Source organism: Stegodyphus dumicola, chromosome 3 (assembly GCF_044657685.1).
Source record: "Stegodyphus dumicola isolate Sdum_Otavi_A_Nest chromosome 3, ASM4465768v1".
Taxonomy (NCBI): domain Eukaryota; kingdom Metazoa; phylum Arthropoda; class Arachnida; order Araneae; family Eresidae; genus Stegodyphus; species Stegodyphus dumicola.
In genome coordinates this window covers 63,961,111-63,988,172 of record NC_140770.1, presented here as the reverse complement: position 1 = coordinate 63,988,172, position 27,062 = coordinate 63,961,111, and the positions used below count along the sequence as shown (strand labels likewise).

The 27,062-nt window shown below is 34.0% G+C and overlaps 1 protein-coding gene across 3 annotated transcripts in view; it reads left to right on the top strand.

Annotated features, from left to right (window-relative positions):
- The window catches only part of LOC118190710 (plexin-B-like), a 1,029,017-nt gene that overhangs the window by 419,571 nt on the left and 582,384 nt on the right, over positions 1-27,062 (top strand). For 2 of the 3 annotated variants that reach the window (XM_085812954.1, XM_085812955.1), the window contains one exon: positions 22,770-22,824. The exons of the other annotated variant lie outside the window; for it this stretch is intronic. The gene's annotated coding sequence lies outside the window, so the exon portion shown is untranslated. The remainder of the gene's footprint in view (positions 1-22,769; positions 22,825-27,062) is intronic. 3 annotated transcript variants of the gene reach the window in all.

Genomic DNA, 27,062 nt, shown 5'->3' with positions numbered 1-27,062 from the left:
TGTAAAGTAGAAGTGAAAGATAAGCTTTGGAGCTACAGTGACCCTCTCTTTGAAATTCCGCCAGTTTTAACAGCAAAGCAATTTTTTCCCTCCTTCCCCTTCCTATCTCGTTCCCCGAAATTTCGAGATAGGAGACAGTGGAACTTGGGAAATTACATGAGGATTTCGGGGTTTGGAAGAATATGATAGTGACTGCTCCTATAAAGAAGGAAAACACATCAGGAATTTACTTAATATTTAAAATAAGTCCGAATTATTGCTTAGAAGGGTATTTCTTCTTTCTCTTTTTAAGCGCGGAAGGCTCTATTATGCTAGGAGATCTGATCTAACGATGCCGTTCTGCAAGGGGGGAACATATAAAAATTGAAAGTGTTTTCTGTATGCATTTATTTAGCTGTTACTCTTTTTTTTTTTTTTTTTTTTTTTTGAACGATTATTGAAAATATGTTGAATGATTTTTAAACAAAAATAAATTTAGTCATCAATATGTTAACTTTATTTAACTCAAATATCTGTAAGTCGAAAATTAATAATCAGATTAAGAGTTCCCTAATGGCAACATAAATATCAACTATGACAATTAATGACAATCTTTTTTTTAACAAAACGATGAAGTAGTTACGAAGGAATTTCAAAATATTACTTGACGTATGCCACAATGCATATATTAATGATGAACTCATATGCCTGTGCAAAAATTATTTCTAAGATACATAAATTAAATTAACTATTATAAATATTTATGGTGTCGAAGTAATACTTTACGAAGATAGTTAATTTAGTTTTCTCGGAGGAGGAAAAATCAGTTAGGAAAATGTTTTCAGCGTCGGCGAGGTTCGATTCACATCTATAATTACATGCTTTTACACCACGAGAGCATAGCCGGATAAATGCGACAATTCCTTACATTCTTCCTCAGTTAAAATGCGCAGGAGAGAGGTATAAAATACACTCGACCAAATCTATGTGGTGACGAGTTATCGTTCATTGCATATTAGTTCGCCGCCAGTTTAGATACAATTATGTTTTGTGAAACAGGGAACAAGAAAAGACAGCAATACCATCAGAGGGATTCAAATCACGTATTCCTTTACTTGCTAGCTGAGCTTGCTGATCACTTTTATCTTAAGAGCACGCTCGAGGGAATACCGGTACTTAAAACTTTTAAATAACTCTGTTTTGTATTTGTCAACATTTGTTCATAATTGCATTATGAAGGTTATTGGTTCTCATAAAAGTCTGAATCTCCGGTAAGTATATGACACTAACATTAGTAAATGTGACATTACATCTAATATATGACAGTACTAATATACGACAATTGTATCTAGTACGTACCTAATATATGACATTACTAAATATTACATTGTGTCTAAACTTTGTATGGCAATACTATGAGGGGGAAAAGGGTACTGCAGTGAAGTAAAGAAAAGAAACATTCAATCATTTCTAAACCTTAGATTTATTTATTTCTAACCAGAAGATAATACAAACACAGTGCATTTACACATTTTTAGGACTAATTCATTTTAGCAAACTCCAGTAACCCTGCCAAGCGATCATTGACGGCATTTATTTCTACAACATCTCAAGTTTCCTAAAATACGGTCGACTTATCTACAGTATATTTTATACACATAATGATTTAATTTGATTCGCTGAACATCAGCTGTCTCGGATTCAGTAACTGAGCAAAACTGAACACATGATTTGGTAAAATGGCAAATATTAGTTCTGATTTTTCAAATACGTTGCGACTGGCAATGAAACTTTATACGTTACTTGTGGTCCTGAAGCAAAATGACAGTCATCTATCTACTTGGGATCGAGAAGGTTCACCATTGCCACAGAAATTCGGTTTCAGAAAAATGTAGTAAAAACGATGTTGATGATCTTCATGATTAGAAAGGGTTAATTCACAAGAAATTTGTTCCTGAAGCACGTACAGTGAATTCCATATTTTATAATGAACGTATAAGCTATTTTCTCCCTCTTGAGCACTCCTTCGTGGTGTAACGGTATCACACTCAGCGTGTATTAGGGAGGTCTAGGGTTCGAGTCTCGGCGAGGGCACTGCATATTTTTCACATCTCCGGCTTCAAAATAATCTAATGTCTCTATAAGCATAATGGGCGTATTTCTGAATAAAAATCAATGTGTTACGTCAGAAAAGGCTCCTGTCGAATAACTGGCATTATTAGTAGACTGTTATGCAATTCCGCTCTCATTAAGCAGTTTCTAGAAAAGAAATATGCCGCAATTCTGAACTCTCTTATATTCACTTCAGTGAGCACGGCAACAGAGTGCGTGACGGGCCCTATGGTAACAAGTTTTTTTTTAATGAATCTGTCTACAATCTGGAGTACAATGATGGAAGAGTATGCATCAGACGTCACACTGGGGAACGGCCGCTTCCACAGTGTGTTATCCAGCGATATACCGCAAAAACACCTGGTATCATGGCGTGGGTAGCTACTGGGTATAATTGTCGATCCCATCTAGTGCAGATTGAGGGTAACTTCAACAGTGAGCGTCGAAAAATAGAGTAGCATACCAAAAATAATATAAATATGGTTGGGAAGATATGAAGGACTGGATTTGGAGGCAAACTACACGATGGTTATCTGCTTGAGAGAGTGGGTGCTCCCTTGGAGAACTGTAAGAGAAACTGGCTAGTATCCACGAATGCTCTGTCCAAGGATGCAGTCACCTACTAGCCCCTCTTCCCCGAGAAGATTTGAAGGAAACAAATAAGCTGATCCAGATTTCATTCTCAATACTAAATTGTTTCTGGGTATTTATTTAATTTACTTAACAGTTATTTTATGTTTAAGCAGTTTTCCGATTGCTCTTGCTTTCAACTCACACTTTCTTGCCAGAATGCTAATTGACTAACTCGCGTGTATTGAAATGAGCTAGAAAGAAGTTAGTATTTAAGGAAAAAAAATTTGAAAGGTTTCAGATTTTAAATTACGTCCAAAGAGGTGTTTTTAACGTCTTTTGTGTTACCTGTATTTATTAAATATCATGTTCTTCGCTCTTAAACCATAAAATTCAGTTCAAGAGCAATGTCGCAAAATAATTTTAAAATGAGCTTATCTTTAGAATTTCCGATACATAGTTCCGCGCGCTGGAGATAAAAAGGTTTCCCCCCCGTAGAGTGTTGACATTGCTCCCTTTGAAATCCTTGAGTTTGCTAATCAAAAATTCGTTAAAGTTTTACAAAATATGAAATCGATAATAAAACAAATTCAAATTTTCAAATTTGGTCTTTTACATGCCCATATTCGTAGGAGCATAACGTCATTTAAAATTCGATGGCTCTAGGTACCGTTGTTTTATCACGATGCGAGAAATATACATGCATTTATGCAGATTTTTCATTATTTAATTTCTTGAAATATAATGCAGGACTCTAACATTTGGTGGTAACAGTTTGAAAAGTGAAACGGACATTTTTAGGGATTCAACGCAAAGTCGCAAAACGAAAACAACAGTCCTTCAGGGACAAAGCCCCATTGTTCTAAAAAGGTTTTGGAAAGTGAAATCAGAGCGTGTTCTGCCTGCTTGAAGCTCACGTGCTGTGTTGTTATGTATTGACTTGCCTCATTTGTCTGACAGTAATATCAGAACAAGCCCACGAAATTAATTGTGGCAAGGGAGCAAGATTGCGCCTGCCGTTAGTAAGAGCCTTGAGCACCATGCAGGTGACAGTACGACTTCGTTCAGTCCCACTCCCCGAGTTTGAAGGAGAGCACCCCGCGGCACGGGTCCAAGGTTCGACTTTCAATGGCTTGGCGCGTATTTAGTGCGCTCCGTGCACACTACATTTACGAACATCTATGCCTTCTCTGGGATTCAATCGCGGGCCTTTAAATATTGCAGTAGGTTTTCGTAACCACTATACCGTCTGGGCGGTTCTGTGGGCCACGTTGATATCTTTGATTTTCTATCGATTAGATTTCTGTGGCGTTGAACTACTCTTGCCATTAAGCTTGTTTACGCCGACTTTCGAGTCAGAGCCAGCTGCGCGATATTTAACCTGTCAATCCGTTAAGCTGTTACTTAACTTCATTGCTTTTAAGTTATTCACTTCCTTTTAAGTTAAGCCCAAAGTATTGACTTTTGTAAGCACGGATTTGTGCCAACTGTGAATTTTATTTGAGTTAAAAAGGGTTCTTTACGCCCTTCTCCTGATTTTGTAGTACTTTAAAGAATAAATGATTATTCACTGAATAGTCTTCTAAGGTCGAGCTCAGTTTATGATAGCCAAGCACACAAGGCGTTATATGTTAAACAATAAGAGCATTTTTTACACTGAAAATTAAAATACTATATATTAAATAATGTTCGTAAATTATCGCAAATAAAAAAAATATCTATAAAGAAAGCTTATATTTTACTTACAAAAATATGCAGAATAACATCTCTTAAATCTATTTGGGGGGGGCTGAGGGGATTTCAGGTGTTTATTCTATCAGTTTCCAAACCTTATCTGTCGTGCTCGATGTTGTAAAAGACGCGTGCAATCATTATAACAACATGAGTGCGGAAATTACACATTTGAAATAATATCATGAATTCGTTTAGGTGTTAAATTCGAATAAAATATAAAGTAAATAAAAAACAATTTCGAAATTCCAAGTTTGGACTTCAATGTGGACATGTTCGAGTGGAAGATTACGTGTGTTCAAAATTTGGTAGCCGTTAAGACCATCTTTCCACAGCGTGACGAAATCACGAATTCTGCATTTTCTTTTAATAACAGAAAATAAATATTTTAAAATTCTTTGCTGTAGCATAAATATTTCACATACATGATCGAAATTTGTGCTATAAGAAAGTGAAAGGGAAATGAAAAAAACAAATATTGCAAGATGTCTGTTGAACCGTGAAAATAATAATGCGTATTTTATGTTAGTTTAACACGAAAAAGTAACAGTGATCTCTTATGACCAAAGTTCACATATTTTGAGATTTTACTAGGCAATCCGGTGTTACCAAAAGATATGCAGAGACTATAACTTTTTTCACTACTTCGAAAGAAGAAGAAGAAGATAAACATTGCCATGAACTCAATACATTTTCTCCCTATTTTATGGGCAACCTTCTAAGATGTTCTGATCACGTCTCTGTGGCGTTTTCGTTTTTCTTCGCGTTCGAAACACGTACTTGTCTTGTGAGATGGTGCTGAAGATGGACTGGAGATCGACCACACATACCCTCCAGCATGGATTCTTACATAGTCTTACTAAACGACTCTTCCAAGGATGCTTAATATGCAGTTAATTGCGCCACAGATTCGGAATCGTGCATGCTTTTGCCATGAGCTTCCTTCTTCTTCCGGCCCTCCCCGCCCGTTACCCCTGGAACACGTCCGCTCGATTTCGCACGAAACCTCCGCAAAAGGGTTTTGAGAAAGAGAGAACGAGAGAATCCTAATTAGCATCCGGCATTCGCCAAGAAGCGAATTCTTCTCAGCTGGAATAATTACTGATACGTCAAGTTATGACGCGGTTGTGTGCACGCTGGCAGCACGTGCGTAGCCCAGGAGTTTTGTAGATTAGCTTTTAGCATATAGTAGGGGGTGGAAAGCGGGACGTTCGACTCTAACACGATTGGTAATTGGAATGTGGGAAGAGAGAGTGTCTGAGCGTTCCGCACCCTTAAGGGCTAAGTTTTCGCTGCAATTACCGAAATTCGGAATTCTGTCTTTGCCATTAAAACTTCATTTCCAGGTGGAGATGGTTTGCGTACGGTGGAGACACCTATGGTGCAATCCTTGAAATGCAGTTTTAATGGCCTGTATTATGATGACCTAGTCGATTTCTGAAGCTTTCGCTATGCGTGATGACCATTGCGAGTAAAGGAGACTAGAATTAGTAGCGTGCGATTAATATTCGCACACATTTAGTTGTCTATGACAATCTTAGTAGCCAGGGTCCCATAAAATACTGGCTTGTAAAGCAATTTTAGTGCATTCCAGTTTGGATATCGTATTAATATCTTTCTTTTGAAAGCCTGTTCGCTTTAGTATTATAGCAATAAAAGTACTTTGGTTATGCTCTGTGCCAATAACTCGGCATTTGTCTATATTTTTGTGGATGTAATAATTCAGTGGCCATGAAACAGCATTACTTTATCATAACGCAGGAGTGTAATTAGTTTTATACCAACGCTATAAGATCATCAAAGGTATACTTTAAAAAATATACTTTAAAAAGGGTGGATGAAAACAATCTGGAAAATATTCATCATGTAAAACAAAAATTTACGTAAGAATGTATTTATCTTGAACTTTAAAAATTCTTTTAGATTTCAATCACCTAATTATCTGAGTAATATACAAAGTAAAAAAAAATTAAATTACATATAGTATCCAGAGCGTAAATATAAAATGATCGTATGCCTCAATTCCTTTGTTTTTCTGTATGTAAGCAATGAAATTAATAAAACAGTACCTTCCGGAAAATTATTTGTTAGTGGCGAATATTAACTGTATTTCTTTAAAAAATTCTTATTGTAAAGTTAAACTGGAAAATTAAATACAGGAATAGATAGAGATTAATCTCATGCCATGTCTGCTGTTGGCATTTTAGCACGAGTCTTTTTTTTTTTTGTACCTACGTAATCTCACCTGTAGCGAATCAGTTGTCTCAAAAATGAAAATCAAATGAAAAATAAATAAAAATGTATGAAACTTATTTTTTTAATTGTAGACTGCAAAACTTGTTACTTTCAGAGTTTGTACTTACGTGTGAAATTCATAATGGATGGGTTATGGGAAGAAAGCGAAATGTTTGGCTTCCAATTTACAGTATTATAATGCTTTATGAATTTAAAATTTTATTAAAAAAGACTAAAACAGCCAAGAGAGAAAAATATTATGCTACTTTGGTAGCTTATTCAATTATTTTTGTAATGCTGTTGTATTCTTTAGTACATTCTAACAATACTTGATCGACATCTGAAAACAGTTGTTGATTAGTCAAATCAATATCTTCAAGTTCTTTTTCCATTTCTTAAAAAAAGGAATTAAGGTTTAAAAAAATTGATAGCACCAGATAGCATAACTAACACCCCTAGAAATTTACTGCTTATACTGTTTTCAGTCGACATTACTAAAAATGAAGTTTAAGGATAACATCATAGTATGGAAGGTAGACTAGATAATGGATACTGAAAATTTTCACGGGAATTAGTCCATTTCTTAAAAAAAGGAATTAAGGTTTAAAAAAATTGATAGCACCAGATAGCATAACTAACACCTCTAGAAATTTACTGCTTATACTGTTTTCAGTCGACATTACTAAAAATGAAGTTTAAGGATAACATCATAGTATGGAAGGTAGACTAGATAATGGATACTGAAAATTTTCACGGGAATTAGTCACATAAAAATAATCTTAATAACTGAAATCACGATATATCGAGAAACCTTATAATTGACCGCATGGTATTTCTCAATTTGTGGTGATTTTCATTGTACGATAAAATTTTTGTTGCTAGTATGAATGGTTTAGATATGGCAACTTTTCTTGACAATTAATTTTAAACTTATTACATCAATAACTGTTATACCTATTAATAATTTATAGTACTTATACGTTATACTGAGAGAATGATAGAGCTTCTGCTCATTTCTACGATATAGACGGATTACTACGATTTGTTCCTGGGTTGTGCACGACTTAACTTGTACCAGTGCTTTCAAATAGGTTGGCAAGTCAACGAGGATGAATTTATTATTTGAATAGCCACAGAAATCTCCATATCTCTTACTTCTATAGGTTCCTCCTTTTGGGAATGTTTTTTAGCAAGAAATAATTGAGCTCTTCCAGGATGATTCAGTACATATAAGAAGTTTGCCAGGAACCCTTTACAAATAAAGAATTTTGTAGCAAAGTGTGCTTGAGTTAATATGTGAACTATAGGAGTGAAACAGAAAATCTGAATACGTAAGAGATAGCAGTTGCTTTAATTTACATGTAATTGTCACATGTAGCATGAATTATTACTCAATAAAATTATATCACACCATATTTTAAATTATCTTTGCTTGCGCGTTTTACCATATACCAATATTTTCATACTGTGTACATAAAGAAAATGTTCTGTGCTGTTAATATTAATTACAATAATTCATACCAAGTAATAGAATATTTTATGTGTTTTGATGGCATAAGTGTAATGACAGTGCGTTAAAAGGAGATATTTTCTGGATTACTTAACGCCAAGGTATTTGTTGCGAACACTTTTTTTTTTAAAATTATTTATTATTATTTTTTATTTATTTATTTATTTTTTTTTTTTTTTCATTCCAAAGGGGCTTTGTCCCTGAAGGACTATTGTTTTCGTTTTGCGATTTTGCGTTGAATCACTCTGAATGTCCGTTTCACTTTTCAAACTGTTGCCACCAAATGTTAGAATCCTGCATTGTATTTGAAGAAATTAAGTAAGGAAAAATCTGCATAAATGTATGTCTATTTCTCGCATTGTGATAAAACAACGGTACATAGAGCCATCGAATTTTGAATAACGTAATCTTTCTACGAATATGGGCATGTGGAAGCCCAAATTTGAAATTTGGAATTTGTTTTATTATCGATTTTCTATTTTGTAAAACTTTAACGAATTTTTGATTAACAAACTCCAGGATGTCAAAGCAAGCAATGGCAACGTTGTTCAGAAAAAACATTTTTATCTCCGACGCGTGAGTCTCTGTATCGGAAATTCTAAAGATATACAAATTTTTAAGCTATTTTGCTATATTGCTGTTGAACTGAATTTTATGGTTTAAGTGCGAAGAACGTGATATTTAAATAAATGTAACACGCAAAATGTTAAAAAATCGCTCCTTTGGATGTAATTTAAAATCTGAATCCTTTCAGATTTTTTATTTATTTATTTTTCTAACACAATATATTTGTACAACATATGCGCTAACTACATACATTATATAGTTATGCAGCTATTTTATGTTTTGGATCTTTACTATGATTTCTCCCTTCCGTTTTCCTGCCAGAATGCAAATTAGTTCGCGTGTATTTAGGGTGAGGTTTTTAGACTGTAAGACAGAGCGTGTTAATTTTAGCAACTGACGTTCTTAGGAGTGCTAGGTAGGATAATGTGTGTGTGATTATGGCAAAGCCTCGAGGGCTATCTGCCAAAGAGGAGGGATGCCTTCGTGGAGGACTTTCTAAGGGAAACTGGCTCGCATACACGTTACACATGGGGAAAACCACGAAAACGCCCATGCAGCCAGCCCGTTCTCGGGATTCGAACCTCGGACCGAACTACCAGTGTTGTGCGATTTTACCGCTATGGATAGGATAAGATATGTAGTCTTCAGCCTTGCATTATTATTGCCGACAGTGAAATTCCACGCTGGTAAACTTTTGAGCCAAATTCGCGTTAACTGATCTGTATAGCCTTTGGCTGCTAGTTTATTTGAATTTAAATTTTACTTTTAAACTTATTGTTACTTTGAGTTACAAGTGGTGTCGCTACGTGTGGTTGGCTGAGTTGTAAGCACTAAATGGGCCTTCTGTGCTTATTTAGTTTTAAATAAAAGGTCCCCTTCCCAAATTTTAGACTCAGTGATAATTTGCTTAACGTATATCAACAGTTTGATTACTACTAAATAATTACAAAATACTCTGGACCTTATAACACGTAACTATTGTTTATGAAGTATAAGCAATTGTAATAGTTTTTGTATTTATCTAAGAAATAGTAGTTATGGTAAATATATCATTTTGTGTAGTCTTATATTAACTCTTAACATTATCTCATTTATTTTACTAACTTAACTATCTAGACTTAATTTCTTTGAAGATCTACAACACAGAAACGAAACAAATGCACATTTACACCGAGTAGAGTATTTATTTCAATCTGCATCTGGTAACCAGAATCAAATTTGAAACGCACTTTAAAGCTGCTTTACAATTTACATCTAAATACCCGTACTTACTTTTGGAATACATCTTAAACGCTTTCGCCCACTTCTCAGATTAAAGAGTTCACAACCATTCTCGCTGAATTTACAAATCTCAACTGCGATCTCTACTATGTGCCAAGTTCGTTAAAAGGCTAATTATTTAAAGCCACGAAACTGCAGGCACATAGTTTATTCGTAGTTGTTAATTTCTTTATCAGTGTATCATATTGCCTGCTGTATCTTCTTAAATCCTAGCTGAATTTGTATAAGACAAATTTCTAATAGAATGAGGAAGCAAAGTTTAATAGTACAAAAACGTTTTTTTAAAACTTCATGATATAATGAAGTACTGTCAAATATTCTGTCTTGTAAGTTTATTTTTGTAAAATAACTTTTCAGCCGATTTATGTTGAAAACGAATGTTCTGTTTATTTTTAATAAATAAATATAACGAAAGCTATATTTATTTGTTATAAATTATTTTATTCATTTATTTTAGTAACCTGATTAAAGATTTAACTTTTTAGTAAAGATTGTTCTTAGTTGTTATGATGATTTGCGGCAAGACTAATTGGTGTTTCCAGTTTACATTGGACGATATATTTTAAGCGTTTCAAAGTTTTATAGTTTCCATTTTACGGATATCATGTCCTATCAAAATTCTGTCCTGATTGGTATTGTGTTTACGCTTCTGGTTGTCTCATTGGGCTCGAATTAGACTCCTGGAGAAGGAATGAATGTTTGTAAGTGTATAGTGTCTATGCGACATAAAGGCCATCAAAATATGCTGTGAGTTAAAAGTCCTTTCGTTTGGTTCGGTCGTAGGAGAAGAAGAGTTGGAGACCTTTACCTTACCCCAGGGTGTTCTCCATCAAATTGGGATAAAGCTTAACAACTAGCGGGATGGAGCAGCTGTTTAGCTGATTATACGACCAATAGTAAATTTCTGGTGTTCCAGCCCACTAATACCTGTACCTATCATGGCAAAATAGAAACCATAGCCAATTGAGGGAAATTTATGTTGTAAACATCGTGGACAAGCGAACTAGTAGTATATATCTTGAATAATCCAGTCTTTCCCTTGTTAAATAAGAGTGCAAGTCTCCATGCTGCGTTAACGATCAAATATTATAACACCACATTTTATTCCTACCATTTGACTTTGTCTTTTAAAAAAGTTTCCATACCTTTTGGAAAAGTAATCCTTAAACTTAATTGCTTAGCATTATTAATTGCTTAATTATTTCGGGTATTAAAATTAGGTAGTATTAGATCCTAATGTGAAGTTTTCGGGTCGTAATTTTTTTAATATTATTTCAGAATAATTATGCTGTTAATTAAATTAATTATCAAAATATATTTAATCTTTAGACAATTACAATGGTATTAGATTGATGTTTAATTACTTGCATGCCAAGCAGTGCTATTATTTGATATCCTTAAAACGAAAAAAGAAACAGGAAAATCCTAAATAAATCCTCGCTCCTAACTAATCTTCCTAGATCGTAAATACTTTTGCAGGCTTGAAAAATACTAGACAGCAAATCTGCATATTAATTGGCTGAGAATAGTATTTCATAGACTACGCCTCCAAAAATAAATACCGGGATTTGAGTGTGCATTATTTAAGAGTTAATGGAATGTTAAGCAGTGCGTGTAAAATTGAGTTTTGTAATGGAATTTACACTACATTATCTAAAACACGTGAGATGCGGGGAATGCTGAATTATTAAATGATTTTAACGCGCATCTGTACGAAAAACTAGATCTATTCCTCCTTGATAAAAGAGCCTTTTATATTTTTAGTGTTCAGAGGTATTTAATATTTATCATTTATTTATTCAAGCATCTCCAATATGCTTGTTTAACATTTAATCCCCCTGATGAGCATTTAACGTTATTTAGCATTTATTGTTTTTACCGACGTATTCTTAAACATATTGTGTATATAATTTAGCAGCAGTTACTATTCAGCTTTAGTTATTCCTCATCTAATCCTTAATTGTGCGGAAACGACATAAATTACATTTGAATAAAAAAGTGTATTGTGTGAAGTTCAACTGCGTTTGTGTTTTTTTGTGAAAATAATACTATTTTTTAAAATAAAAGCAAAATCTGTAAAAAGGTAACATTTGCTGCATAAAGAAATGTCGAGAAACTATAAATAATAAAAATAAAGCAAAAGTAAAGCGAATAACCATACAGAGAGAGCGACAAAACTAAAAATGGGAAGAATAAAAATGTAGAGAATGTCTGTACGCAATAAAATGTCTTAAATAAATTGTCTGTAACTATTGAGATTATGAATTAATAAAATATATCTAATGATATCTAAAAAGAAATTTTAAGCATACATTTACTATTTCTCCTTCAGTTTGAAGATAAAGTTATTATCTTTTGAAATTCAATCATTTCGTTTATTTGGAGCCTTTAAATGAAAGGATTTAATAGATAATTAATTAGTTAATGTATCAGAAATTATATTAATAAATGTAATGAATAATTTGATGCTTGTGAAGACGTACTTTATTACATGCTATAAATTTTTACTAGAAAAAATTCTGAAGTTATTATTAATTAAATTTTATCTAATTAATGAGGTCTTTTAATGAAAATAATGAAAACTAATTAAATGCACATGGAGTTTTTGAGCTGTTACACGTCTTCAAATTTCGTGAGTTTTTTTTTTTTTTATTTCTGTAGTTTCTATAAATTTAAATAATCATTAATAAATATAATTATTTTGTCATGACTCGTAGCATTTGTGAATAAATAATAAAAGAATTAAAGTCAAGATGATTATCCAACCAATCAGCCTTCTATTTGCCTTCTATTCCAACCTTCTATTTAAATTTAGCAGCATTTAGCGCTAATTTCTAACCTTTGGTACAATAGTACTGACTTCTCGCTTCGTCGATTACTTCTTATTTTTGAATAACTAACAAGTTAATCGGAATAGTAGGAGCTTTAATGCACAATACATTCTTGTTAAAGGCGGGGGTTATATCATTAATAAATTGCGCGTACAACAAGATCACGTTCCGCAAAGTTAACTTTCTTTGAAAACGTGGGAGGTCTAATTCAGTCTGAGAATGTATAAGTTAAACTGATATAAATGTTTTTGTAATTAAACCGAGAAAAAAATTAAACAAATGCTAATTGAAAGGATTCTTATTACTGTTTAATAAATATATGATACAATAACTTATTTTAAAGGCTGATGATTTTTGGTTGGGACAATGATTGACTCAACTATTCGCGGAGCAGAACAGCAGAATTTTTCAGAGCCTCATTAAGTGTCCTTTTCCTTTCTTCATTTGGATCCATTAAAAAATTCAGACGTTTCCTGTGCCTTTTTCGAGAATAACTTCTTGTAGGTTAAAGGGGCTTTATCTTCTTATCACTGCTTTCACTGTCGGCTGGTGGTGTAAGATCATCTATTTCTTCATTCGTCATTTCTCGATTATTTGTTTTACTTCTTTTTCCGCAACTGAAAAATCCTTCACTGCCAGTTGCTTTGGCTTCATTTCCATTCGATGGAAGCCTTTAAAAATTTTGATAACTTCTGGATAGAGCTGATACCAGCTAGCGTTCACTGTTTGATGAATGAACTTTGAACCGCGTGTGAAGGAAATTTAGCGCTGGACAAATTAAATGGAAACATTTAAGATTACTCATATGTGCGAAGCTGCATATCGCAGTTTCACGATCGGCAAAGGTATACTCTATATTAGTGTGTGCAGGTACTCTTAATGAATGTATTTGATTTCATTAATTTAATATAAAACTATAAAATTCAAAGTTATTCATCTCTTAACTATGCTTGATTCAACTCATTTTACCTGACGTGTCATCCGTTGTTCTTTTTGCCAGTCTTTGCCAACTAACATAGATTATTCGGTACTTTTTTGTGTCCTGTCCTTGTTGTCAGTTAATGCGTCCTGATGGTAAAGATGTTATTTCATAACTATTGAAAAATGCGTCATAAATATATAATCTTGAATTTGCGATTTTTTTAAGGGCGAACACTGGGAGCCTCGAATCCCACGAATTCTAACTTTCTGGAGAGAATATAACATTTTAGGCTTTATATTTTTCTATGTTCCTTCTTGAAATAATCTTCCTGTAATGAACGTTTCTGTTGGATGTCATTAAAACTAATGCGGATGAAGTTTAAGCAATGATGTTTAGTAATTTTGTATGTTAAGCCTCGATTGAAAGATTCGATTGAAGAAAAATTGATTTTTTAAATCTCGAACATTTTTCAGGATTCATATTTTCTCTGTGTGTTTTCAGTGTTGATTCTATTTTAAGTTTTGTGGTATTTGTGATATTATTACATTATGTATTTTTTAACCATATGAGTGGAAGAATGGATTAAACTTTTCCATATTAATAGTTGTGTCTTAAGTCTGCTTTTGATAAAAGATAATGGTTGACTGTTTTTCTCTAATGTAACACAAAAATTCGTAATTTTGTCTTAAATTATGAATAAAACTTTTAATATTAGAATTTTATTAGAAATCTGACTGAGGTTGCTTTTGGCCCGATTTTAAATGCTTTATTGGCATGCTCCTCTTTTATTTGCTTTGATGGAATATTTTAAAGCCAAAATAAATATTAGGCCTGTGCTGAAGAGTGGGTAGGTATGAGAGAACCAGACCATCATGGTTGCATTATGTGGTCTTGTTGTCTTTAGGTACCTGGTCGGTCTGATATTGAGAAAACTTAAGAAATATTTCATTTAAGAGTGAGAATTTTAAGCAGAAATAAAGAAACCTCAAGGTCTTATTCATGAGTGATCTTTTTCTTAGTCTCTGAGAACTTCGTCTCGGAACATCACCGTCTTGGAACAACCCGTCTTGGAACATCACCTGCATTGCAAGACCAGTCCGAAAAGTCGTGACTTCGGTCTGAAGCAAGGGACGTCTTATGGTAGTAACTATTGAGTCTTTCGGGGGGGAAAAACAGATCTTATCTGATCATTATTTAATCAGCAACTTCTCATGGTACCTCCATCGTATATCCTTAGGTTATCTTTGTCGTGTTTAAGCAGTATCTAAGTATCGTTGCCTTATACGTTCCTGTCCCTGTCCCAGCGTGTTGATTTCCTTCGAGGGATTAAGCAAATTCTTCCTGCAATAACAATCTGTTTCTCTTTATGCGGGTGCAATTCCATGAAACGAACAAACGTGAAAAAATTTGCCTGACCCCGACAAGAAATTCAATCGGCCTTTGAAGGCGAATCCTTTCTCTCTTTTTTTTTTTTTTCCATTTAGCGGCGCTTGGGCGATTTGTTACCTGCCTGTTCCGCTGACAGCTTTATGGAGGGATACCGAAACGGTTTACTATAAATTCCGCCGTCTGCAACAGATAAAAGTGTGCTTATCCCGACGAAATGGGGCTAGGAGGATTTTATTTCACTTGCCCCCCATATATCCATCCATCGCCTTAATATCCCCTCCAGCAGAGAGAGGCAAAAAAGATACAATAATACTACGGGTTATTAATAAAAAGTAACTACCGCAATAACTCTAATTCTTATATATATATAACTCTGTAATGAAACGTGGTTATTTGTCTTCGTTAAATAGTAATGGATATAAAAAAAGTTAGGAAAAAATGTTAGGGAAGCTTTAATGGGAATAACAATTCGATTCCCATTTAACGCTGTGTGTAATGACGTGGCCTTTTGCAGCGGCTTCCATAACCGCTAAAATGGGAATCGATGGGAGTATAAATAAAATGGAAAAACAATTGCAGAGCATTGCCAGTGAATGGGCTATTGGAAAAAGAGTGTCGACTATGGATTTGGTTGATATGAAAGAAAAAGGGGAAAGCAGTGTCTAATTGGATAGCTTTGCATCAAGATAATGGATATTAGCAGCTGGCTGTATATTGTAAAAGGTTTAATAGTTTCAGAATATTGCGTTTTTGTGTTCGTTTTATGTTAGGATCACCTTGTTAAAAATATAAATACTAGTTTGGGCAATTTAGGAGATAATTGTAGAGTCATTAGAAGTCACTGATATTTATTTAATTTTCTTGAGTCAAACGCATTTTGTAGGCGAATGAAAGGTTGTGCGTCGGTCATTTTCTTGAAATCAGCAAATTATTTTTAAACCATAGATGAAAATGATGTTTGTCTTTCCGTCGTCTTAATCATGTGTGTTTCTCTGGAATATTTACAAAACTTTTCATAAATAATCAAGTAAAATACCGAAATAAGAAAAATAATCATAGCTTGGATTTTTCATTAACATGCAAACAGCGAAATAGTCATGCGATATTGCTGCATGGAAAAAAAATTTAAAGAAAATGTTCTTAACTAGGAGAGTTAAGAACCCCGGCTCAAAAGATATGTTCCTGCAAAATTCCCCCTGCAGAAATTTCATTATATCAGGAAGGAATGTGGTCAGCCTTTTATTCGCGTATTAAACTTGAATGTAAGTAGTTTTTTATATTTGTAAAGTACAGCTTGCAGGTATTACCTGCAAGCTGTACTTTACAAATATAAAAAACTACTTACATTCAAGTTTTATATTTATCGACAATTTCTTGTTTAATATATAAAACACAGTAAAAAATAATCTGAATTTAAATAAATGTATTTGTATTTTTGGAGTTTTGGAAAATAAGAGGGAAATGATCGACTAACAAAAGTGAAACAGGCGCATGAGGCAAGAAAGGTTGAAAACCATTGCTTTAGAGTACATTACAACAAACAAGTGACTTCAATTAAAATAAGATAATGAATTATGGTAGAAGATTTTGCTTGATATCTATATAATGAATATCATTATCTGACATTCCGAAGCCAAACTTTTGACAGAAATATAATTATAGGCTGTTTATAAACGTCAAAAAATATAATATTTATCTCTTAATAATCCCATTGGAAAGTATTACACCTCTATCAGATCTGGAATGCTTTGTAGGTAATTAATTTCAACAGAGATTAGAATTTTTAGCATTAAATTAGCTTTGGAATAAGATGGTAAAGGTAGGCGTAGAGCATTTACACTGTGCCTGCACAACTTGTTTGACTCTGAAGGCAGCACACATATTGGACTTTTGGCTAGGGCCGAGATCTGCCCACCAGTAACCGAGGTATACACCGAATAGTCGCCGAACACTGGTAGTTCCGACCCGGGTTTGAATCCAAGGCATTCATTTGGCTGCACGGGTGTTTTCATTTTCCCCCCATATGTAACATGTATACGAGCCAGTTTCCCTTAGAAAGTCCTCCGCGAAGGCAATCCTCCCCTAAAACAGATAGCCCTAATGTGCTTTCCCTTAATAAATTAAATCTAAACCGAATCTATGGCCCAGATCATTTAGAACCTTAAAGCTTCAGGCTCATACACTTTAGTGTACGTACTAGAAGTAATACAGACTAATAATAGTCACATATAAAAAAAATTGTTGTATTAATAGTAAATATGCTAATGTGATGAAAATTAGTGTATGTATTTTGCCTTTTGAAAAAATTTCATTTAAAATTGCAGTCAGCACTGCTTGCGAAAAATTTAGCACCGAACTGCTTCATAAAAATATGTTCAGAACCAAAATTTCTTGCTCTTACAAATGTTCTTTATTTTGGAATAATTCCATGTTATATATTTACTCAAGTGTCTTAGTACTATTTTATTAAAATATGTAAATATGTGGTAACAACATTACACTCCCAGAAGTGTAGTTGAACAAGACAGTTTTAACTTTAAAAAAGCTGACAGTTGAGCTGCAGGAAACAAAGCTGTAATATTAATTGCATGTATGTAAATAAATTGACTTTTACTAAAGATTTAATTTAACCTTAAGAGAAATTACTTGTAATCCGTATTCCTCTTATGATTAGTTTCAATTAGACAGCTGTGCCAAAAAATAATTACATTCCGAGCCGCATGGGGCCTGCAGGCATATTCTGTGAAGCAAAATGAAAATTCAAAGAGTTTTTACAAAGTAATCACATTTTCATGAATATATTAGTGATAGATAAATGTGATAACTCATTCAATCATAAATCAACGTTAAATTAATAAAATTGAAAAGCTGTCAATTGTTATATTCAAATGAGAAGGAAACCTTTCTAGTTATCTTCTAAGATCATATTAAAAGCAAAGCAAAAGCGTAATTTTCTAGAATCCGCTGGTGCCCGACCAATAAAACCATTGAACAGTGATAGCTTAAACCCGTTTCAAATCCCGGCGAATGAGTTTTCGTGGTTAAGCCAGTTTTCCTAAAACTTCTCCACAAAAGCATCCGTCCCGCAAGGAGACAGCTTTCGCTTGTCTTGCCATGATCCAAATTCACCATAATTATTTCGAATTCATTTCTTCCGAAAGTTAATTTTTAAAGTTGATCGTTTGTTTGAATATGGAAGAACACAATGGATGCTTTCTTCGAAGACTTTCTGAAGGAAACTAGCTCACATTCATGTTACACATGGTGAAAAACACGAAAACGACCTATACAGCCAGACAATTCGCCTGGACTCGAACCTGGGCCGAACTACCAGTATTCATTGTTCTTTAGCCGCTCGTCTGTTGGTAACCCTGCCATTAATCTATTACCAGATTATCCTTCGGCGTCTATAAGCAAATTGATCTTTTCCAATACCTGAAGTTTACCAAAAAAAGATATTATCGAGTTATAATAGTTGGCCTTTTATCTGAATTTTTCAATTATTTGGACTAGGCCAGTCCTCTCCAGGTTCGTGTAATCGGCATATTTCTATAAGTGGTAGTGCAGCTTAATACATTCATGATAATAGAGGTATTGTAAGGTCATCGATTACGATCCTAGTAATTAGGATTGCGAATTTTATTAATTTTGCTACGATTTCCATTTTTTCCCAGCAAATTATTTAAATCTTTTGCCTAAATTAAGTACGGACGTCAGTAACTAGTGATTAAACACCAACTTCTTTTTAATTCCATGCCGAAATTCACACCAGAAGTCATTAAAATCTTTTCACAAAACACCAGAAACCTTTTGAACAGTCATCCTCTGCATCAGTGGAAAAGAACAATAACGCCGCTCCAGAGCTTCCCTCCCTTATTTTAAACAATCTGACATTTTCCAGCAAACTCGTCTGAAGGAAGCAAAACAAACGTCGTTTACTGTCAGCGTGGCGAGAGGGACACAGAGCCAGCTTACCCTCTGTTAAAAGAGGTTTCCTCCTAAATAAATTCAATTAGATCGCTGAAGAGAGCGAGAGAGGAACTTTTAGGAAATAAGGGAAGCCTCCAGGGCCTTCCTAATTAAGGCCTTTTAAATGACCGCAGTGATTCTATTAGCTGCAGACTCATTATTTAATTTTCTCGACGTAATGCTATATGCCTGGGTTAATGATGCTTGGGGTAACAGGGAAGGCCGGCTTATCGATAAGAGATAAGAAACCGTGTTCTGGATTTATTTAATGCCCCGGACCGATAACTAGGGTGCTTGGCTCTCTTTCAAGTGTTGATGGGAAAATGGGATGAAATAGGCGCAAGATCTTAGCGAATGTTATTCATGAATCAATTGTTCCGATTCAGGAGTTAGTTCCTTAAAACTAGATTATTCACGCAGAAATGCTTGTGTGATGCTGAATTATTCAGAAACTGCAAAGTTGAACATAGTTGATGGATTAAGCTACGGGGTGAATTTGGTTAACTAAGAAATATTGGCATTGAATAGTTGAGCACTGTAAATTGCATACTACTGAAATTTCGGCCTATGGAGTTACTATTGCTTAATAAAAGTGTGTCCGGACTTTTATAAATGAAATACAGTGCATACACATATGAATTTACACTGGTGTGCAAAAATTAAGGACGAGACGGTTTTTTCAATATAACTTTGAACAAAAGCTTTCCAAATCAACATATTTCCAAAACCAAATCAACACATTTAATACCGTAAGATCCCCAATACGTAAGGACATGAGTAATGTAAGCAACACTTACTAAAAGAGAAATCAGAGGGATAAAAAGAAGCTTTATTGAAAAAGTAGCATGGAGCGCAATGCGACTAAAGGCCGAAACATCCCTGTGATGGGTGTCCAGCAAGAAACATCCGGTCTTTAATACGGGATATGAGCTCCCCTGACTGCTAGGCAGGTTTCATAGCGTCTGCCCATGCTGAGAATGAGGGTGTCAATGAGTTGTTGAGGCATTGCTGCCCATTCGTCTTGCAGCGCCAATCGAAGCTCCGGAATCGTTACTGGTGGTAAGGTACGAGCTGCCAAGCGTCTGCCTAGAAAATACCATGCATGCTCGATGGGATTGAGATCCGGAGATCGTGCCGGCCAATCCATACGTTCAATATCCTCACTCTCTAAGAGCTGTTCGACAGCTACTGTCCGATGACATGGTGCATTGTCGTCCATGAAAAGGAACTGCGGACCCATAGAGCCTCTAAAAAGACACACATATGGAAGAAGAATCTCGTTACAATAACGGGTCCCGTTGACTGAACCTGCTTCGAAGATGTGAAGGTCTGTACGACTACCAAGCATGATGCCTCCCCAAACGAGAACACCGCCACCTCCATACCTGTCCCTTTCAATGATGTTCGAGGGATGATTGCGGCTTCCCCGCTCTCTTCAGATGAGTATGCGATGAAAATCGCTACTCAGATTAATTTATATTAAAAAGTAAATATTCGTGTCTATATAAATTTTAATTAAACATGTGTTCAGTGAGATAAAAAAAATTTCGTATCAAAGCTATATGTAATGGTTTATATACCTGATTTACTGGATTTACAGATACTGCATTATGAATGCATGCGAACTTTTTTTATCCTCGTTATAGTAATTAGTATTTTCGTTTGTTTTTCTTCGGGTTTACCATTTCAAATGAAATATATAAATAAAATTTCATGCCTGAAGGATTTAGACTGCAGTTGAATATTTCATAGAAGGGTTTACCCTTAAAAGTTTTTTAAACTATTTAAAAAGGAAATAAAAATCGTTATAAAAATTTTTTTAAAAACATTTCTGCACCAGGCATCTGGCGCTAGACATTTAATTTATTAATTACGAACAAAAGTATAAATGTTCATAAAAATTTTTAGTTAGATATATTATAAGGTAAATGTATTTTAATTTATATCAATTAGGTGCAACTAAATTAAACATTTAAGTTAGTAAGAAATGTTCTTACTGCTTTCAAGTTGCTCGTTGCTCATTTGGTTAACGAATAATACGCAGATTAAATGTGAAAGATAAAATAAAGATCTCATGTTATACCGAGTGGAAACACTCTTAGATTTCACTATGCGTGTAATAAATTAACAGTCTATTCTTTCCTGTGCTTGCTACTGTTTTCTTCTGAATTCTTCATATTTTTCTCGTCTATCAGTTTCGGAGGCATGACTGTATGTAGAGATTTTATTATACCAGGACAGTATATTATAGTAAATGAAAGCAGTACACTTCATTTGAGTTACAATAAAAATTAGCCCCACTAATTAATGAAAAAACATACATACGTAGCTTCTGTAGTCCCAAAGCCACAATTAACAACCGCAACTGAAGGGTGCCTTCTGTTGACATAGTGTTAAGGATGCCGGAGCCGGATGTCGTAGCTTTGGGTGCATAGGGTGGGCTGGAATCTTGGAGAAAGTTTGGATGTTTCTAAGTGTATAATGTCTCTGCAGCATGTGGGCACTTAAAATATTCTCCGTACAAAATCCTCTACAAAGCCACTTTAGGCAGATAGCTTTCTTGTGCCTTTCTATAATCCAAATAATTTAACCCAAACCATATACAGTTAAGCTGAATGTCCTGTTGATAAGTTTTTGGAAGAGAAACGGGGGCAAACAAAATCGTTGGATACGTCCATCGGGGGTTCTGCATTAAAACTCGTATTATCACTTATAAGGTGTCCAAAGCCTAATACTAATCATAGGTGCTACTGCTTGCCCGTTGGCCACGGTAAATTCGTCGACTTGATCTTGCTGAAGCTGAGTCAGAAGAATTAGTAATAACAGCAGAAATTGAAGTATAAGCTCGAGAAATATCAAAATGTCGAGAAGTGCTGCTCTAAGTAATACGTTGTTTTTCAAGTGTAATGCATATTTTTCTGTAACTGGCAACAGGAATTTTATTCACAGAAAAACATCTTGAACAAAAATGTAGGCTATTAAAGTGAGATCGAATAACAGGGAATCTACTGTACTTGTTTATTTTTAGAATAATTAGGTTAAGTACAGTACCATCTTTTTTATTTGCAACCATCCACAATTTCGACCTTTTTTTATTCAAATTTGACATTTAATCTATTCTTTCAATCTGTATCGATTTTCACAATGTTGCATATTAGATGACGTAAAAGCTGGGTTGGTTTCTCTCAGGCGTGCCTTTCCTGAATATGATGGCCCAAATGTACTTTGCCATAATTAAGTTACCATTAAAATGTACTTTGCCATAATTAACTCTTCGATCTATTTGTCTAAATCTCTAAATTTATATACGTTTTTATTCATTTGACTGTTATTTTCATAAAGTATGCTTTTACATTTTTCATGCATTTTCAAATATTATGTAATGCATTGTATTTTCGGGGAACCAGGATGTGCATTTGCAGGCTAAATATGTCGATATTTCGATGATTTTGGTTTTTATAGTGCTGTAATCCTTACATGAGGAAGAAACAGCTGAGAAATCTCAATTTTATAAACATAAACGTTTCGAAATTTTTAGGTTTTTAGAACTACTGACCAAAAACTATAAATTAAAATTAATGTACATGAAAGAAAATCATCTTCTTTATTGCTTATTTGTACCAGTGCATTATTTAATTTAGAATTTCGAATATTAATTGTTTTGTCTTTACAGTTCCTCCGACTGATCGGAATCTCATTTTGTCTGGACCGTCTGCGGCACATAAAGTGTAAGTAATTTTGCGATCTTAAAATTTTTACTAGGTATTGTATTCTGTAGAAATTTTAGAAATTTCTCTGGAGTTTCTAGAATTTATGAAACTTTCTCGAAATAGATATCTAAAAATTCTTAAAACCCGCCTAGTTGTAAAAATAATAGTTGTGTTCCACATATTATTTTCAGCCAATGTTTTATTATATTTTTAAAAAATATGCAGTTTTCCTTAGTCACGTATTTAACTCATTAGCGTTTTTGAAGATAGTTTAGAAATGTATTTTTTTGCGCCACAGAGTGTGGCATTCAGGTTCCAAGGTTTTAATATAAAATAATGAACAGTGTTTTTTTAATTAGATTTTCGAAAGATTCAAATGACGAAAAAAGTACGAGGTTTCGAGTTTTTAAATCTCGAATGCTTTTCAAGATTCACGGTATTCGAGGATTTAAACATTCATTGTTAGAAAATTCGTACTTCACAACTTTTAGCGTAGTATATGCTGAATAAAATTAAAACCATGCCTGTGATATTTGAATAGTCGTTGTTCTGTTACCTTGATTGTGACTTAACTCACTGCCTATTCAAGAGCGTAGTCTGAGATTGCTTGTTTTATCCATATTATTATTATTATTATGAGAAGAAGAATCAAATATTTGTTAATAGCGTAGACTTGCATTTGATTATCTACCATTAGTTACTTTAAATTGGAAAATTTCAATATCGCATTCATCAAGATGGTTAAGAGGATATGGACGTTCTCAACGTTGCCTTCAATATGGATTCATACTGATTATTGTGTCTGTGAAGACCTAAGATCTTCATATCAAGTCCTTAATGTCCCCCTTAACCATCCTAGAATGGCCCTTGACGAAATAATATGATATTAAATTTTCTTCAATGAATATAAATTCTTTTAGGAAGATACTACTTTATTAAACAAAGATTGCTTGTTCTTAAGGTTTGTAAAATTATGAATTTACTTTTTTCATTGGATCACGATATCTGCGAAGTAATAAAATACAATATAATGGTAGCATAATTGCTTAAAGAAAAAATTTTTTCAAGTTTATTTATGTGTATGTGTATAGAAGTCTACGCGTAGTAACATGCTGGTGGGTATCAAGTATAAAGGCATTTTATATTAATTTATATACTATTTTTTAAGATTTTTATGAAGTACAGTGTTCGATTTTACGACTTATTTGATCGAAATTAGGAACTGCTGGCTTTAAGAATTTTGTATTCTTTAAGCTACTTATAGTCTTTTTTTAGTTTATTATTATTTATGTATATATACATATATTGAATTTAAATGGCGTATTGGAATTATTCTAATGTAAAAGTTATGTATTTTAATAAACTCTATTTAATGATGGATGGGGGAATGATATTTGTTAATCATTGTTGAAGACAAGATGTACCCGTTTATCGCTAACTGAATTGAAATGATATTATTGGTTATGCTTGCGAGTTTAAATTTGAAATAAGCTAAGTTTCACTCTTTCTTGTCATAGAGCTTTAGTATCGTCTCCAATGTTCTTCGACAGTGAAAAAAATCTGTTTTCATTCTTGCTTCCTTTCGCATGAAACAACTCCTCTGTCAGCTTCTTCACATCCCTCTATTCTCGACCTTTCTTCGAAGCGGATCTTAAGAAAATTTATTGTCCTCTTCCGTAGGTCATTTGTCCCTTTTCGCTTATTATGAGAACAAAGAACAGGCGGCAATGTGAATAAATTAAAATCCGAATCCGCATGAAATTACAAAACTTAACTTGTTACAGTTTTGTTGCTGTTGTTATCCTTGTTCTTCCCCCCCCCGTCGTCTTTTATGTCTATGGCTTTAAAACAACACCCAGCCTTCAGCCCTTGTGGTGGGTTTTGTCTGCAGGAGGCATATATAAAAGAGGTAACTGGTCCGACAACAACATTATTATTATTATTAATTTTTGGTATGGTATTTTTTATTCCATATTCTTCGTGTGTGTTCGTCGTCATGCCCTTTGGCGTTTATTAGCTTCATAATGAGCAGGCGTATATAATTCCAGTTTTATCGACCGTAGCGAAATCGGTGAGATTTTTTGAGCGAAGGGTGAAACCATCGCGAAAACTCTTTAATTAACTCCGTTTTCTGTGGGGTAAATTGGCAATTCAATGTGCAACGTAACAAATTTCTTACATCTCCTTTTATACGCTTGATTATAAAGCCATTACCTTTCTTAAAATACTTGCACATCTCTCTGTGCAGGAGTTTTTGCATTCTCTGTTATGAAGTATGGATCTGTGTGCATATTTATAGTTTAAACTGTTTTTAGGACATTTAAATTGTCCAGCGAGAGGCTTCTGTTAAGTAGCTACGCGTTTTAGTGGTTTTTGTGTTTCAAGTTAGTTATGTTTGGAATGTACGGCTTTTCAAATGGTATTTTATATATGGTAAAACTAATTGTATTTAATAGGATACCAAAAAACTTGTACAAGAATTATTCAAATATTCGCTTTCTCTGTTATCGTAATATAACGTCCAGGTTATGGACGTTTTATGGATGATGACTGGTGGCCAATGACTGCACGTGTTATTAGCCATAAAACTGCTTTGAATACTAAATAGTGACAATATAATTTTTCACACATTCAGCCAGTTTTTGTCGGCGAGCAAATAGCTTGGGAAATTAAAGCCAAGACTCTTGTAGCCCTTCTTCCTTTATTATTGACCTCTCGAGAGGGCTTTCGGTTCGATGAATTCTAGGTGTTACTATTTCACAATAGCCAAGACATTGCAGTCACGAATTTGATCAAGGCTGTTGCTAAGTATTTACCGCTCGGAGCAATCACTGCTGTTTATATGTTCTGCCCCCGACGTCTCCCTAAATTCTATAAATACTGACATCCTGGTTACACCGCTTGCGACGCTGGCCCTAAATTTGACAACCTTTATTAAAGCATAAATTATTTGTTTTGCATAGGTTTTGTCAAATCAGGTATTTTTCTATTCTATCCAAAAGAGATGAGATTGATCCAGAGCTGCTATTGCAACACTTTTGTACAGAAGAGAAATGTTTCTTCTGTCTCAGAAAATACGAAATTAAACTTCATGGTACTTAACGCTACCTTCACGTATGAAAATTTAAAATTCTGCGCAGGTTATTGTGCGTGAAGTGGTAAATACGCATATAAATTAATTTGGAATTTCGATAAAAGTTTATTGTCCTTGAATATTGAATTTAAAAAGAAAAATAATTCTTTTAGGCATTTTTGAACATACGCTGCTTTTCAGAATTTACTATTTTTTAAAGTAGTTTATTAAACATTTTAGACTCCTAATGCTACTGAGTAGGTGAATCCCAGAGAAGCTTAAAACATTAGACGTTTACTACCAACAAGAAGGACGTAAAATAGATTTGTTTGTCTCTCCAGTGGTATGATTTGTTCACTGTATAAGCAATTCTGGAATATTTAAGTGAGTTTCTCTGAATCCTATGAAATAAAGTGGAGCCTCCTTCTCCTCCCCCCCCCAAATGCCACTGAGCATAAAAATACTAATTTACGAATAGCGATTTACACGACAGTATGATTATACAAAACAATGGGTGTTGTGACTTGCATAAGTATTCCTATTGACTAATGCAGTTTCAGACTAAACATTAAAACGAGTCGTTGATTCTAGTATTAGAGGCTCTAATAACATTTTGGAGCTGAGGAAACAATAGTGCAATTCGAACCTTTCATGGAGCATATCAGAAACAAACTCTTTTTCGAAAATAAACGTTTAGACATTTTATAAAATTTATCGCCGCTTACCTTTTCTGTGGATTTCTCACTCAGCAGCAAAAGACATTTAAAGCGCTTATGATTGCGATGCTCCTCATCATCGTTTATTTGCACATCTGTCATCGCTGGCCTCATTACCAGTGAAAACGGAATATAATGAACTGTACAATAGGTGTCGGAAAGGATTTTCATTACAAACTGGAATAAAAACCATGTACTGAAACTGACTTATGCACCGATCTCGGACGTTAACTTAGCATACATCCAAGCATAAAATAGCTGTGCAAGAATCGGCAGGCTCATTCATTAAAGTTGAATGCCAACATTTATTTTATTTTAATTAATAAGGTAATGGTTATCCACACTATAATAGGCTTATTAAAAACGAATGAGAATTTTTCTTATTGAATTAATTAATTTAATGACGATTTAAAATTAAATAACTTTTAATTAATTATATTTTTTAAATATAAGAAAACTGGTATAAA